The sequence below is a fragment of the Lupinus angustifolius genome, chromosome LG12 (assembly GCF_001865875.1).
Source record: "Lupinus angustifolius cultivar Tanjil chromosome LG12, LupAngTanjil_v1.0, whole genome shotgun sequence".
In the NCBI taxonomy this organism is placed as follows: Eukaryota; Viridiplantae; Streptophyta; class Magnoliopsida; order Fabales; family Fabaceae; genus Lupinus; species Lupinus angustifolius.
The window spans coordinates 19,050,174-19,065,701 of NC_032020.1; the positions used below are offsets into that span (position 1 = coordinate 19,050,174).

The 15,528-nt window shown below is 31.1% G+C and overlaps 1 long non-coding RNA gene across 3 annotated transcripts; it reads left to right on the forward strand.

The window, feature by feature from the left end:
- LOC109362793 lies at window positions 7,419-12,820 on the forward strand. Of its 3 annotated transcripts, XR_002109447.1 has the most exons (4): window positions 7,419-7,870; window positions 9,186-9,238; window positions 11,190-11,544; window positions 12,692-12,820. It is a non-coding gene; the product is annotated as an uncharacterized LOC109362793 (long non-coding RNA). The 3 variants fall into 3 exon arrangements; XR_002109446.1 differs by lacking the exon at window positions 11,190-11,544 and having other exon boundaries at window positions 7,426-7,870; XR_002109448.1 differs by lacking the exons at window positions 11,190-11,544; window positions 12,692-12,820 and adding an exon at window positions 9,494-10,093 and having other exon boundaries at window positions 7,426-7,870.

The window sequence follows — 15,528 nt, forward strand, 5'->3', positions numbered from 1 at the left end:
AGGGAACGATTATCCTTTGGAAATATTTTAAATTTTGGGTGGGGAGGGAACAATTATCCTTTAGAAATATTTTAAATTTTGGGTGGGGAGGGAACAATTATCTTTGGAAATATTTTAAATTTTGGGTGGGGAGGAAACAATTATCCTTTGGAAATATTCTAAATTCTGGGAGCGGGGAGAAGTTTGGGAATTTTAATACCACAAAATTTGTTTCGTACCTTTTACTGCACTTTTTTGATTAATTTTATAAGTGGTGGGTTTGCAATGTGGTATAATATTGAGTTTTCTTATTTCATATTTTATAACTTCTACTTTTATCTATACTAGTGTGTACAGGTAATTTATGACTGCCAACGAATATTGTGTGATACTATATATTCAATTTTTATATATTTCATTTTTGTGAATTAAAATTTATTTGTTGTGTTTGGTGTACTTTATATTATATTTTTGTGTGTTTATGATAATGTTTAATTTAAGGTAAAATATGTGATTAATTAATATATTGGTGGTAGTTGCTTATGATTATATAGTTTTTTGTAAAAATTAAATAATGTTAATGGCAATATAAGAAATGAAAATTACGCAATTGTGGAAGTTATTTCAAGTTTTGACTTTATATATACTTATACTAATGAACATTAAATAACTACCTATCAATTATTTTATATAAATTTCTATATTATTACTAATAAAAATTAGAAAAACATAAAATAATTATACATAAAATATTTTATGTTTTCCTACTTTTTATCACATTATATTCGAATAACGCATATTTAATACACATTAAGTTCTAAAAGAGTTCCTAAGGTTATTGTAACTAGCGTGTCGATCAATACTTCGTGTCGGTCGGCCCGCATTCGTATTTTTTCTAATATATGATGTATCATCTTCATGTACTATTTAAGAAAAAACAATTTGAATATAAAAATGCAATATATGAACTCAATAGAGAGTGAAAATATAAATAAAAGAGTGTATGAAAGATTAATGATATATTAAAATAAAAATAAAATCAATTCGAGTAATATGTGGAACATTATATTAGTTATTAACAAGAGAGGTTATTTTAGTTATTAAAGTGATGTAGAACAAATTTGTATCTCACTCCTTAACCTTATCAACTGACAATTTGAGTCCATTTTTTATTATCATGTTAGTAAGAAAGCGGTGAGCAGCTGTCGTACTACCTCTTCTTTCTCACTAATATTGATAAGATGATATAAGTCAAACCACTTTTCATTAACTAAAATAAATCAAGACACAAATGTTTTCTACCTAAGAACTACATAAATATTGATTTCCCTATTGCACCCGGGGATACATAGGAGCATGATGTTTAGGGTTTAGGGTTTAGTGGTTTTAGGGTTTATTTTTCGTCGCGGGTTTAGGGTTTGGGGTTTAACAAAGTAAGACAGTTAGTAACTCAATAACTCAGTAAGTCAGTCATCATGTCAGTTAGTAACTCATTAAATTATTTAGTAAGTCAGACAATAACTAAATAAGTCAGTTAGTAAGTTTAGTTAGTCAGTCAATAACTCACTAAGACAGTTTGTATGTCAGTTAGTAACTCAATAAGTCAACCAGTAACTCAGTCGGTAAGTTAGTCAGCAACTCAGTAAGTCAGTCATCAACTCAGTAAGTGAGTAAGTATCTCAGTATGTTGGTCAGCAACTCAACAAGTCCACCAATAACTATGTAGGTCAGTTTGTAACTCAATCGATATAACATTTAGTAAGTCAGTCGTTAAGTCAACAAATCATCAGTAAGTCAGTTAATATGATAGTTTCTAACTCACTAAGTAAGTCACTAACGTAGTCAATAAATCAGTCAACAACTTAGTAAGTCAGTCAGTAACTCAGTAAGTTAGTAACTCAATGAGTCAATATGTAAGTCAATAACTCAGTAAGTCAGCCACTAAGTCATTCATTAACTCAGTAAGTCAATAAATATCTCAGTAAGTCAGTGAGTAACTCAATAAGTCAGTCAATAACTGAGTAAGATAATAACTTAACTTAGTAAGTTCGTCATTAACTCAATCAACTAGTTAGTAAGTCAGTCAGTAACTCAATTAGTATGTCAGTCAGTAACTCAGTAAGTCAGTCAGTAACTCATTCAGTAACTCACTAAGACAATCAGTAAGTCAGTTAGTAACTTAGTTAGACAGTCAGTAAGTCACTTAGACACTCAGCAAGTCAGTTAGTAACTCAATCATTAAGTTAGTCAGCAACTCAATAAGCCAATCACTAACTCAATCACTAACTTAGTAAGTTAGTTAGTAACTCAGAAAGTCAGCCAATAAGTCACTTAGCCAATCTATAGCTCAATCAGTATCTCAACACGACAGTCAATAAGTCAGTCACTATGTTAGTTATTAACTCACTAAGTCAGTCAGTAACTTAGTATGTCAGTCAGTAACTAGTAAGTCAGCGAGTTAGAAGTCAACTCGTAAGTTAGTCAGTAACTCAATAAGTCAGTCGGTAACTTAGTCACATGCAAATGTGTGTTGTTCGTTTTGACCTTTTATACATCTTTATCATAGCTAATGATCAAGTCTAACAATTAAATGTATACAATTTGTTTGAAAATAGACTACAAATATAAAATATAAAGACATCCTATAAAACGAGAGATTAAAATTATTTTAGTGATTATTTTAGACATCTTATAAACTCTATTATTTTAGTGATTAAAATTTAGAACTGAATTATTTGAAACAGTAATTATCGCTTCGTTTGTGAAGTTTAGAGTGAATAGTTTTGAGAATAAAAATGATAATAATAAACATGTATTGAGAAAATTAAAATCGATTTTTGAAAAACATTTCTTGAAAGTAATCATACCCTTAAACGTCCATGCATATTCATAATTTTTTTATTTCTTTCTCTATTGACATAGTAACTTTTCTTCACCTTTGTTAATGATATTGCTCAAATATTTTAATAATGCATGTGATAATATAAGATTTTTGGATGAAAGTTGTCACCCCTTAAAGTTATTGCAATCTAAATTGAATAATATAGCAATTATATGTTACTATTTTTTTTTAATTTTAACTTTTACCTTATTGAAGAACACATGCAAGTAGATGATACTTGTTATGATATTTCATATGTCTTTCTCCTAAATAATGATCAAATATAACAATTAAGTCTGTTATATATATTATTGTCATTTTCTTTTAGATTGAATCATACAATATGTCCCTTCACAATCACAATTTCACTATCTCCTTTATCTTCATGGAGATTTGATTTCATAATTAATTAATTAGCTTCCTTAGTCATTTGTTGGCTGAGAGAGAGCCTCTGTCTCATGAAAAGATGTTTACTTCAATCGACCTTTTAGACTTAAGCCTTGTTTGGGTTGGATTTTGCATTATTTTGAAATGGGCTTCAACTTTTTTTTATTCCAATCCAACCCTATCTTTTATTAGATGATAATATTATAAAAAAATATATTAAAAGATAATTAGTAGATTTGTGGGGTTCTGGAATGAATATCAATTATATTACAATTTCCAATGAGAACAAATTAACATTAAAGGTCATAATTTCTTCATAAATGAGATATTATAAAGACATTCTTTTTTATTACATAATTTATTCGGCCCAAATATAATTATATCATATTATTAGTGTATAGTTTGATATGACTTATTATTATTTTGATTCCAAGAAATTAAGTTACCCAATGAAATAGGGAAAATAAACATGAAATTTAAATCTCAATCTCTGTAATTTTATATGAGCATGGTGAAAATTAATAAAATGTTTACTAGTGATAGTAAATAAAGTAAGTTTTACTATAATTACATTAGTATACAGTGATATTTAGAAAACAAATTGAGATTTATTAAGCAAAAATGATGTTATTTTTAATTATACATGTAAACATTGTTTAGAACTTACTCATTTCAAGTACATGAATTTTTGAAAATATCAAACATGTTAAATAAACTTGGAAAGGTAATTTTATAGTCTCAAGTTATACTATTGACATTTTATAAATATAATATTAACCAGTTTTTATTTAATTGAACCAATTTGAAGGTAAGTTTCTTTGGGAGAATAAGGATTTCATAAATGGTATATTTATATTTTTTATTGTTAAAATTCGCAAAATTCCGACGTTTGAAATTAATTTGAAGTTCCAAAAAAGAATTTGAATTTTTTTTTTACCATTTTTTAAATACTGTCTCAATTTAATTTTTTTAAACATCAATATTTGTATAACACTATCAAATACTTTATTTACTATTACTAACTAGCGTGTTGACAGCCACTATCGTGTCTGTCAACCCGCTTTCCTATCATTTATAATGTATAATTTGTATGTCATAAATGTCAAACATAATATTTTGTGTTAAATATTTGTAATATACAGTTGAATTTATTTGATTGGTGTAATGTTCTACATTAAAGACTTATAGTCATAATATAAGAATAAAAAATAATTAACAAAATAATATGAGCATATATTAGTGGAGATGAACATTAGGTTATATATGATTTTTTTTGTAAAAATTAAAATATAGTGAGGGCAAAATAGGGAGAACCACAAATTATACCATGGTGGTAGTTATTTTGGGTTTTCCCTTTATAAGTAGTATAGATAACATTTTTTTATTAAACATTGAAATTGCGTTTGATTTAATTTAAATTTTAATTAGGACATTTATTTTTTTGGAATCAGATAATAATAATTATAAATAAAAATATAATTGGCGTGAAATTTCTTCATTCAACATTATATTATACTTACCAAGAATTAAAAATGTTTCTTGAAACTTAATTTTTTTAAAGTTCATTGAGAATGTTTTGTATTTTCAAAAATCTTAAGTTTTAAGGTTTTTGGTGGTTCTGTAAGGTGAAATACTTCCCCCAACTCCCAAAATTAAAAAATTCCAATGTCCCCCCAGACCCAAAATTCCAATGTTTCCCCCAGGCCCAAAATTCCAATATTTCCCTCCAGACCCTAAACTTTTCATCTCAGAATTCTCTCTCTCCATGCAAAATACTTAAGTGTTTTAATCCAAATTCATCTCACCCTTCTCATCTCCCAAACTCTCTTATCCTTTTTCCCAAATCATCTCTCTCCACGGCGGCATCTTTGGAAAGGTTTCTTAATTTTTTACTGTTTAATTTTTTTATTCTATGAATTTAAGAAATATTTTCTTTGCATGTTTTGTTCTCTATAGTTGCAGTTTTTGTGTGTGTTTGTGATTGATTCTGAAATTAGGATTTTATTATGAGTTTCTTATGTGAAACCTTAGTTGATTAGAATATTACCTGTGAGGTGTTTGAAAAAATCTTATATTTCGGGGGTTTGGGGTGTTTCGGGGATAATGATCATGAATATTACACAATACAAATATGTTGATATGGAAAAATACCAATAAATAATTGAAAGATATGGACCCATACTTGTGCTACATAGTCACCACGTTTACGAACATTGAGTGAAATTCTTTAGTTTTAACATGGTTACTTAAGGCTAGTTCATTTATTACTTTAGTAATTTAGAAATGGATAGGTGTTATTGCATTGTTGTATTGTATGTTCTGTGTTAGTTAGGTATTATCTTGTAACTCATGTGGTCATTAAAAAATAGTGTTCATTGGAGAACTATTGCTCTTAGCAGCTTTCGATTTCAGTAGTTTGTCTATGAATCATATGATATTTTATATATGCTTTCTTGGTAGTTAGCACTTTCCATTTGATATTTTAAATACTGCTTACCTTTATATATGGACTGTGCTTTTATAACTCCACTCTCCTTGTTGGGGATTTCAATATGTTTACTTGTTTTTAAGTCATGGTTGTTACTACTTACTAATATTATTTAAGTGCATTTTTTTGTTTGTATGTGGACTGTCATTTATTCTTCTGGCTTGATTTGTTTGGCTTCATTAGACATATATATTGAGAATCGCTGTTAATCCCTTCACCAACCTTCCTCATTTTTATGGTACCCCTATGGTGGAGCAATATAGCTGTTAATCCCTCATGTTTTTTTTGTTGCTGATGCATCTTATAGGTTTCTATGCATATCATATCAATTTTTTATTTCATAATTATTATTTTATATTTTTAAAATTTATTTGCAGTTTGCCATTTTATGATTATGCAGGATCTTACCTATGTTGGTGGCTGTGCTGCTGTTTGTGTCATGATAGAACAGGTGAACAACATGTTCTTGAGGTAAGCTATTCTTTAAAAGTTTAACAAATAAGATTTGAGATGTGTCTTATGATCTTCTCTAATATATGTGACTATCCAAAGCATGTTTAGTTGGAAACTTTTAATAAAATCATTAATATTTGATATTTGTATGGAACATCAGTCCCATTTGGGTTAAAAATGAGGGTGCTTTTAATAATAATTGATTCTTGTACAATGTACAGGGACAGGTTTCTTGTGTTATCCCAGTGGCTCTCTCATCACTAACATTTTTCTAAGCCTGCTTTTGATTCTATATTTTCACATTTTGGTAGCCGTGAGGTAATGCTGGATACTCAAACTGGCTATAAATTTAATCCTCTAATATTTCCAAATAATTAGAATTGTGCATATGCAACTTTTTTATCTGCTAGTATATGTTTTTTTTTTGTCTTGAATGATGGTTGCATTGTGTATGTTTTTGCTTGTGTTCATACAAAGTGAAAGAAGAATGAGATGTAACATCTGAATTATTTGAACAGGTGTAGATAGCTAGATTGGGAAAGAGGTAAGGTAACATACCAAATTATGTGGTAGTTATTATAAGCTAAAGAAGCCGATAGAGATTGGGTTTTGAAAACTTGGTACTTGAATTGATCCACTTAAGCATTTAAGTACATTTTGTATTTTTGGTGAGCTGAAAATTGACTGTGCAGGATTAATGTTTAGGTAGATTCACCATAATATCACAATTTGATATTTTTCTAACAACGAATTTAGTCCGGTCTTTTATTTAAATTTTATATGGACATATATACCGCTAAAATAACTCACAAAAATCACGCCAAATGTTAAAATATGTTTTATGTAAGATAAATTTGAATTATATGCTTGAATTTGTGGTAAATTGATTGCATGAATTCTCTCCTTTATAATTGTAGAAGTTGTTGACTAATGATTTAGACAAATTTGCTAAGTGTTGTGATAAGGCAGGCTGTCAGAGTTAGGAGGAGATTTCTTGTTGTTTACCCACATAAAAGCTGTAGTTATCTTGCAGTAGCCATAATTGTGGTGTAAAGAGGTTGATATTTCATAAGTTAGTGTTGTATGCATCTATTCTGAGGAATTGATGAAATAATGTATTTTCGACTTGTCTCCCTCTCAAGTTAGGGTTTAGGGTTTAGGGTTTAGGGTTTAGGGTTTAGGGGTTGATGGGTTTAGGTTTTAGGGTTTAGGGTTCAGGGGGTTTGAGGGAGTTTGAGGGGTTTGAGGGAGTGGCTTAAAAATAACTTATCCAACACGAAGGTAACACACAGATCACAGACTTCGCAGTTTATTTTAAATTCCAGCCTAAAATCCCTCCACTCCTCTTCATTTCACTTTCTTCATTTCATTTAATAATTTCATTTCATTCCATTCCCAATTGAATTTCAATTTCCCCTTAGCAAAACCGCTCCCCTTCTTATGCTTCACATCTCATCACCCATTCTGATATTATACTTCCACTCCTCTCTCTTTCTCAAACCCTAACTTCCCATCCCAATTTCATCACTCTCGGTGCGTTTTCTTTACTGATTCCGTCGTTTTCCCGCGATTTTCTTCGATTCTTACGTCGTCTTCAACTGAATATCTGATTAGATCGTGTTTCTGCAGGTTTAACCATGAAAGGTGGAAAGTCAAAGACCGAGTCTAAGACCCGATCCTAAGTAATTTTATATATTATATGAGCCGAGTTTATTTATGGCAAAATCTAACTTCACCTGTTTCTACTAGTAGAGTAGTAGTATCCTCATGCTTAATACTCTTTATGCCTCCTAGAAACAACTCGTTCAAACAGTAAAAAATGGTTTGCGTTGCTTTCTCTTTTGTATTGCAATTTAGAGTTTTATGACTGAGGGTTATTCATTAGCCTATCATATCCAAATTATCTGCTTTATCTTATGTCTATTAATATTAATCATAGTGTAAAGATCTATACACAAATAATACATAATTCATCATCCATTTGTAAACTTCACTGTAAACTTCACTGTAAACTTCACTGTCTCTAATTGCAAGAAACTGTAATTGAAGCTAGTGGTGATAATTGGCGGGTTGGGTTTTATACCTTCCCCATTTTTTTGAAACCGAAATTCTGAATCCCAATTCTTTGGGTTGAAAGAAAGAGAGTAAGTATACCCATTTATACATAATTATTATATCATTCCTTATTTATTAATATTATTTTTTAAGAGTTAATAGTGATTAGAAATGAACATTATTGTTATCGTGTTGAGTTTTAGATTTCTCCCGACCCGGTTATAAACCTATTTCAATTTCCACCAGAACATATTTAAGAGAAGTTTGTAAAACACTCTACACAAAAAAGAAAAAAATGTATATGCTTATAATGTCAACATGTTAATACCTAATTACTGAAATAATAGATGATGTATTATATAAATTAATTTTTTTGTACTATTAAGCGTATTTTCTCACCTTTTGAGTAAAGAATTAATCACTTTTACGATTCGTGACTGCCTTTTTAATAAGTGTCATAAGTATCGCTCACAGGAATCGAACCTTCATCTTATGTATCTGATGAAGCTTTGCGGAAAATATGCCTCATTTCATCAGGGTCAAATTAGAATTTTTAAAGAAGTTCACAGACCAAGTTATAATTAGGTACATTCCCAGGACTAAAAGGCAATTACCCAAATTTACACCTAAACTCTAATTCTTCTTCCCTCACCCATCACAATAAACCCCTTCACATGTTCAACATTGATAGGTACATCCTCTTTTGTTTTCGTTGCCTTGTTTTTCTCTCCGAGATTCATCTTTTTTTGTGAAGATACTCCTCTTATTTGATAAACATACAAACTATGACTTGGACAATTTTTTTATTATTGAATTAGGGTAAGGTTTGTATAGGGTTTGAATAGATTTTAATGACTTATTGGTTAGGATTTTCAATAATAAAAAAATGGTCCAAGTCATAGGATTTTCAGCTGAATATCTGATTAGATTGTGTTTTTGCAGGTTTAACCATGAAAGGTGGAAAGTCAAAGACCGAGTCTAAGACCTGATCCTAAGTAAGTTCTATTCCTTGTTTACTAAACAGCTCGAATCATTTAGTTTCTCTTGCGGTTCAGCTCCTCCGTATGGAAAATAAACAAAATTAATAAAAAAGTTTAGGTTTAGTTTTTTATTTTCTAGATTATGGATCTGAAAATTGAGTAATAGTAGCTCGAATGCTTTAAAATTCGTGCGTTCCATTGTTTTTTTATTTGTTTAATTAACGATTTTAGTGTTTTGGTTTGAATTGCAAACTACCTGTGAATAAGAAGGATGGTGCCACTACCAAATTTGCTCAGAAACCAGCTAATGGAAAGGTGGCTATGGACCCTAACTCCTCCAAGTGCCTTCTTCGTTTTCACGTATTAACATATTTCATATATTCTATTCTTCGTTTGATTATGAACTTCAAATATTGTTGTGTTTTGAAACTTAAGTGTTATTTTGGGAAGGGGGTCCCGAGGATTGGAGTTGTTTGATGTCCAATTGAATTTTCAGTGAGCACAATAAAAAGAGTTGATTATGCAAAATAAAGTTTAAGGCCTGAAAGGTCATCTATGTTTGCTAAGAGAAGTAGCTAGACAGTCACATTACAGAATAAGAAACCAACTTCTAGTGTTAATGCTGAAATTATAGGTGGATCCTCATTAAGTTCTCAGGATGCACTTAAGCAAGAGGTTTCTACTGCATCATCATAAGGCACCATTATTAGGGCATGTATGTTGTTTTACCCGGAAACTGGTGCACCTATATCCTAATTTACTTCCAACCGTCATTTTCTCTTAATGTAGGTTGCATTTTGAAAGCTTTAATTATTTATGTTTATTGGCCAGTGATCGAGTAAAATTTGTTAGAAACCTCCTTATGCTGTCTCGTCGCTACAGAATTATTCTTCACAGTAATTTGTGTAATGGAAGTATTACACTTAATGAGCAGAGGTTGATCTTATCTAAGATTTTGTAATTCTCTTGTTGAGCGGAAATACACAAAAATTCATATAATATGACTTTATCATGCATTTTGTGTTTTTAATTAAAAGTAATATGGTTTTTGTGGCAGAAGTGTTCTCTTTTGGGGTGGTTATTACTTGAGTTTGAAAATTGTCACTTTGGAGGAGCTTCTCCTAGTTCAGTTGTTTTGGTTGAAATGAAGAAATTATATACTTGTGGCACTGAGTTATTTTTTCATTTCTCTTTTAGTGACTATTTGACTGTAACTGAATGCATGTGATATATGGATGTGTTTGCCTCTGGATTTCCTATGGGTTAGAATTGTGTTTATGATTTGACCCTGTAGATTTGCTCATGATTGTTTCAAGGGAGTTTTAATTTCCTTTGGGTTAGATTTACCAAAGGAAGAATGATCTTGGAGTTAGGTTTGACAACGGGTCTTCAAAAATTGGAGTTAGGTTTGACAAATCAATCCAGGATGGAATGATCTTGGAGGTCTTTGTGAAGATGATCAGGGATTCTTTTGTTGAGAAATATTGATCTGGTAGTATGAATTGGGTTTTGAGTCACACATCAACATGAAGAGCTTTTCATATGCATACCTTTGTCCAATTGTTTTTCATGTTTATCAATAGTTTTTAGTAGCTTTCTCTGACATCACCTAAAACACTTTTCCCCCTATGTAATTCATAATGAGAAATAACAATTACATCCATATTGTACAAACACCTAGTGTGATAGTAAAAATATGCTTAGACTATTTTACCACTCTACTTTACACCATAAAGAAAGTAAGAACAAGCACATAGAAGCAAAATTTGCACACAAATCCTTTTGTAATAGAAGTTGCATTGTTTGCTGCATTATTGTTTTGTCTTATTCTTTTCCATCACCATCCAACTTGCATTTCAATATTTCACTCTTTTACTTTATTAGATCTTCAGCCTTGATAGGTTATGGTACCTTCACACAAGACAACCAAACCCATGTGTCATTGTTGTATTATGTTGCTTTGTAGTGTTCAAGATAATTTGTAGTAACCACACGCATTTTCTCCTTCATCGCTGAATCCATTTCTCCTTCATCGTTGAATCCATTTCTCCTTCATCGTTGAATCAATTTCTCCTTCTGATTTTCTGCACAAGAGCTTGGTCGATGTTGGAAATTTCTCCTTCTGATTTTCCCATAATAACCACACATCGGTGAAAAACGTTCAACTTTCTCCATTCACGCAAGAGGAACACAGAACGTCTTTCGTAGGATTCTATTTTGAGGATTCAAGTGTTTTAATCCCAAATTGGTCTCATCCTTCTCATCTTCCACACTCTCATATCCTTTTTCCCAAATCACCTCTCTCTCAGACGACGTCTTTGGTAAGGGTTCTTATACTTTTTTCTGTTTATTTATTTTTTATTCTACGAATTTAAGAAAATGATTTCCCCAAATCATTTTATTTGCATGTTTTTTTATAGTTGCTGATCTTTTTTATGTGTTTGTGGTTGATTCTGAAATTGGGGTTTTATTATGAGTTTATTATGTGAAATCTTAGTTGATTAGAATATTGCATGTCAGGTGTTTGAAAAAAATCTTATAAGATGTTGTTGAAATCATAGATGATGTTATTGGTCATGATTCAGGGTATTGTCGGGAGGTTTATGGTGTGTGTGGTGCTGGGGGTTTTCTGTTTTAGAACTTCAGTTCCAAGAGATAATGATCCATTTATGATAAATTGGTTATTTGAGTTCCAAGCTTCCAAATTGATCAAGATTTGTGTAGATGAAACCCAATTTCGAATTGCATGTGTGGGTTCTTCGGTTTCCTGAATTTGGATCTTGTTCTTGAATGATTGAAGTTCATGAGCTCAACCCAAATTATTGTGGTTGAAAACACTCAAGTTTGTGGTTTATGAAATTGTGTAATATTCCAAGTTCCAACCTTCAATTTGAGTGAAAAGTGTACCCATAATCTCAAATTTAGAAATTCATGTTTAATCTTTTATGCCTTTTATGTTTCACTTTTATTTCTTAGGTGCTTAGAGCTTAGGGTTTCAGGTATCCATTCTTGTGCTTTTAACTTAATATACCTGTTGTTTGATACAAGGCCAACATATGTATAGATGCTGTGTTAAAAGCTCTAAGATAGGTTGAGTCGTTGACCAATTCTGGTGTACCTTTCTAGGTTCTGTTTTCATTGAATATGATTAAGCTTAATTACATCCTCCTTTAGTATACTTCTTTAGGGGCTGGAATCCTCTCCAGTATTGTAAAGTCTAATACTAAAATGTGAGATCTAAATTTATTTTATCATTTATAATAAATTTTTATCTAAAAATATTTTAAAATTTGAATGATCAATTTTGTAAGTTACAATTTTATGTGGTATTGGACCCTCCCTTAAGGGAGAGAATCCATTTTCAGTCCTTTAGTGTCATTTTTATTCCTCGGCACACTAATTCTATCAACCAAGGGACATGCCAACTTTCTTTTCCCCTTCCTAAAAGTTCCCCTACTTGTCACACAGAAAAGTGGTCCACCCAAATCTGTTCGAATTGGACCTGCGGCTCAAATTCTTAACGTTGCTCGATCATCAAAGTCTTCAGCATTAGCTCCTTCGCAGGTGAATGAAAATCTCATGATGCATCTTCTTCTATTTAATTTTAGAACCCTTTGAGGAGGATGCAATTCATAATTCACTGTTTAATATATGGGTTAATTTTGTTGCATGTTTTAGGTATAGTTTTTAGGGTATCTATTTGTATTTTCGTCTTAGTTTTTTTTCATAGTTCCTGAGGATTTCATATCCCTTGCATGAATACTTAATGTTTGATAATCTTAATGAAGAGGAGAGGGGAACAAACAATTTAATCTCGCAGAAGTAATTTAATTTGTTATGTGCCTTTTACTTTAATTGTTAGAGCGTTGTTCTTCTTCAGTGTTTTTCAACATACCTGGGAGAATAAGACCATGTTATGATAAACACCAACCTGCATTCCGCTATTCGTTTTCCCACCATAGTCAAATAAAATGGATGTACCAACGAGTGTTGGTTGAAGTGGTACATGTTTGATTCCCCTTAAGCGGGTTCGAGTCTTGTGGATGAAAAAAATAACCGCTGGGAGAGTTAGTCTCACATACCTGTGGATGTTCACGACTCGGAATGAGTGTCTCTAGTGCGAGGATACCTTGTGGAAAACCAAAAAATAAAATAAAATGGATGTATAGTGCACGAGCCTGCCACCTGGTGAAGTTTAGGGATGTTAGATATATGCAGCCTTAGGCAGAGGCCAAAGTTCCGAGAGACGGTTGAAAGGCTTAGGCAGAGGCCAAAATTTTCTCATTATACAATTCAAAGGGTACAATGTGGTACTCTGTGGAATAATGACTTGGTATTGGTATTCATTTTACCTTATTCAATGCTTGTATTCTCAAGGGCATCTCTTTTCTCTTGCTTATTTGGTGGAATAAGAATGTCTTCTTAGTTGTGGCATCCTTTTATCCTGATGCTTTATATATTTACCACTTTACTATTCTTCCATTACCTCTACTTGTTATATTCTCTTTCTAATCATTTTTTATTGATAAAGATAAACCTTAAAGTGCATGGTGTCATTTTAATTTCTAATTCTGTCCTTATTCTGCTTGTTGCAGGAACTTCATCGGACGAAATTATTGTTGTCTTATAAGAAAATGGTATTTCATAACTTAAATCTTTTTGTAAACTTCAAGCTTGAACTGATCATATATTTCTTACTTCCAAAGTAATGTAATGAACAGAGAATTAACAGGGCCTGTATTTTATTACTTGAGCTGCTCTTGCCTGTGAAAGAAGAATTCTCAATTGTTGTTGATGCTGTGTAACATTATATCCAAGGAGTTAAACGCAAATTTCAATTAATAGGGTTCAAAATTGCACAAAACCTCAAACATAGTTCAGCTGGAAATAAGCCCCTTTTAGTGGTAGATAGATACTCGGATTGTGTTTGATTACTAATGTTCATCACTTAACCAAGTCTGAATGAAAAATTCATTATGCTGTTTCAGAATATTTAAACTGAATTCATCTAAGGATTGACTTCTTCATCCTGAATGCAGAACATCGTCAGCACCCTTATGTTTTTAACATAATTGTATAGACATTTATGCTTCTTTTTCTTATCTCCTGTAGTTATTGTCTTCATGCCTTTTATAATTTTAACTACTTTCCTCAACAGATTATTGCCTGAAGCATTGTAGTTCTGTTACTGCCTTACTGGTTTATTTTTTAAAATGCTTGCAGCCTTGCACTATTAATCTTGACTTACTTGAACTAATATGTGAATTAGATGTCATATATATCGTATATTGTGTTAGATGTCAACTTGTATATTACTAGGCATATACTCTACAAACCTAAAATAGCAATAAAAAATATTTAATAATTTTAGTCTAAAAATAATTAAATAATGAAGTATAATTTTAATAATTTTTTTTAATATAAAACCCCATTTCTTGAATGCATTTCCAAAACCTTAAAGCTATATATTATAAATTGCTAAATTATTAAAATAATACTTCATGCACAAAGTTCTTATAAAACCCAAAATCACAAAACGTTATTAGAAATTAAACAAGAAACAAATGTTGAGAGGTGAATTTGACAACCAACTTGTTACAAAATTAAAAAAAAATATGTTAGGAAAAATAATGTTTTAGAATTTGGTAATTTATCACAGAATAAAAGCAGATTTTGTTAAATAATAATGTTTGAGAATCACCATCCTTCAAAACTATCTTATCACCACTTGGATTATTTGATTTCAGCGATTAATTTTAAGTTGATCCAAGGGTTTATAGTCTCTCCTCATTTTTTCTCAAAAAATTATATAATACAACAAAATAATCAAGTTTTTATGTGCTATGCCCATCTCCATTTGGAAGCATCACTATAACTACCTAGACAAATATGCAGATTACATATGGAATTTGGAAATATGCAGATTACTGCAGCAGCAAGCAATAAACAACCCTTAACCATTAGTTAGTTTAAGCTCTCCCTACTTTCTCCACATCTCCCTCATCCATTGAAGCTTGTAATAACTTTCTTTAACATAAGTTGAAATGCATTTCCTCCCCAACAACCGCAAATATCTCATTCACCCTGTCAATAATAGTGGGAAGGAAATTGTGGTGAGATGAAGATACATTTTAGACACATTTATGTAAATTTCCACTCTCCATTTCATTGCAATCCTACCTGAAGAGGATGAGGATGAGGATAGGATGAGGATGAGGATGAGGATAGGATGAGGAGGAGGAGGAGAATGATAATGAGGAAGGAGGATGAGGATAGGGTGAGGATGAGGATAGGATGAGGATGAG